Genomic DNA, 2,273 nt, shown 5'->3' on the forward strand with positions numbered 1-2,273 from the left:
TATATATATATATAAAATTGAAAGAGATAATGGGATTCGAATCACACTTTGTGCCACATTGTTCAGTACAGTATTACCCTGATATAATAGTGTTGATTAATCAGCTTGCAACTAATATCACGAGGACATATGTACTTACAACCTGGGCAGGGGAGCATGCATTATCAACGTGTACTATATATGTGTATATGTGTTAAGGAATCTACATCTGCTGTAAGTAACGTTATATAGTCACATATATATATATACATATTTTTCCTTTTGTACTCCTATAATGCGTTATCGCGACGCATCTATTATTGTCTGTACATACATAAAAGTATAATATTACTATCGCCGACAAAATGTCATTTTGCCGACAATGTCATTTTAATGATTTAAAAGTATATGTGAATAGATGTCGTTCTTTTTGGAATGCACTCGTATTTTGTCTTTATTATTTTTCTCTTTTTTTATCTATATCATCTCATCTTACTCATATATATATCATACATATATGCACCTCTAAATTTGTAAATATTGTACCATCCTAAGTTTCCGCTTGTTTTTATCCATTATTTTTCATTTTATATATTCCCATACCTATGTGCCTACTGTATAGTTTTAGAAAAAAAATGCACTTCACGCGCGTGTGGCATCCCGCACTAGTAACACACATATCATAGTTCCATGCTCCATATACTTGGTGAGTACGTTTTTTTAACTTCCTAGGTATATTGCGCGTAAGTTTGATGTGAAGAGAGATGTGAATTTTTTCTATTATATATAACATTTTAATAATTCTTTTATATTTTTCTAAAATATATACATATTAATTTTATATCATTTTTATGTCACTTTTATACAGGGGAGACCGAGGCTTCGCATAAGAGGCAAATTGGGTTCCGTTTATGTATTTAATAGATAAAAGAAACAATGGGAAAATTATCGCAAAATATTTCTTTCATAACATAGATACTTCTTCCTAAGTTTCATTTAAATCAAACAAAACTATTATAATAGAAAAAAAGTCTGATCAAGAGCAGCAAGTAAATTTTTCAGTATTTTATAATTCGTATTAATGTCCTTCGGTTTGCGAAAGCAAGTCTAAGCAATGTAATATTAGTTAAAAGAAAAGTGTTCGTTAGTATACAATATGTTATTTTGAATAACAATAGTAATTTTTTATAATAGTAATTTTTTATAATAAAATGATTAAAATTGGACGTATGCAGAGAGAGATGCGTTGATTCGTATCATAAGAAAAGGTTAGATTAACTTGTACCACACATGTGAACATTTAATTACAATTTAACTCTGACAAAACGCTTTATAATATTTTTATATTAAAATGAGGTAGAATTAAAATAATTTACACTTATTTTTCTTTAACAACATTTTGCTATTTGATCATTACAAAATAACTGAAAAGTATAATTTTTAACAAAAAATATATATCTACTATCTAATTTTTATTTCTATTACATTTTTATTATGTTTTTGTTAGTTTAATATAGAGTTTATCATAGAAGCAATTTATACTGTAATATGTACTAATTTACCTCTCATATCGGGGCAAGTTAATTACAATGCAGCATGTTCATATTTTATTGCAAAGAAACATACACTATAAAGTGTATAGAACCTATTACTAGTATGAAAATATAGAGAAAGATTCTCTTCATCATATTGACATATTTTAACGATAATAATTAATTATTTTAAAAATCTAATGCCGAAATTGTAAAAACTGTGCCAAGGAGACCCTGTCTCCTCTACATATTAAACTATGTCTGCATATATCATTTAATATTAGACATTATATTATATATGTATATTGTATATGTATACAGGATGTCCCGAATTTAAATGTAAATTTCGGGAACGTGTAAAGGATCGATAAACTAAGAAAAAAAGTCTTGTAGAGATATGCTTATTTTTCAAGTCAAGAAAACAATTGAAAAATCGAATCGAGATTGCAGTACACCATTGCCAGTGTTTGACTGCAACACGAGCTGATCGTACTAGGTGCAATGTTTGCATTGCTGCAACAAGTCAACATTTTGAACAATACTTACATTAAGCAAGTGAATAAATACAACGTGAATAAGAAACGAGAAAGTACAAAAATGGAAACTACGTTTTGTCTTTTTTACGATTTTCTCCGAAGCAAAACGAAGCAAAAAATGATTATACCTCTGTAGGACTTTTTTTCTTAGTTTATCGATCCTCTATACGTTCCCGAAATTTAGACATTTAAATTCGGGATATCCTGTATATACAATATATATATA

General features: G+C 28.2%; 1 protein-coding gene across 1 annotated transcript in view; it reads left to right on the top strand.

Annotated features, from left to right (window-relative positions):
* LOC108691831 overlaps positions 1-2,273 on the top strand; it is a 140,827-nt gene that overhangs the window by 134,791 nt on the left and 3,763 nt on the right. The window lies entirely within an intron of this gene.

This window comes from Atta colombica, unplaced genomic scaffold (genome assembly GCF_001594045.1).
Source record: "Atta colombica isolate Treedump-2 unplaced genomic scaffold, Acol1.0 scaffold52, whole genome shotgun sequence".
Classification (NCBI taxonomy): Eukaryota; Metazoa; Arthropoda; class Insecta; order Hymenoptera; family Formicidae; genus Atta; species Atta colombica.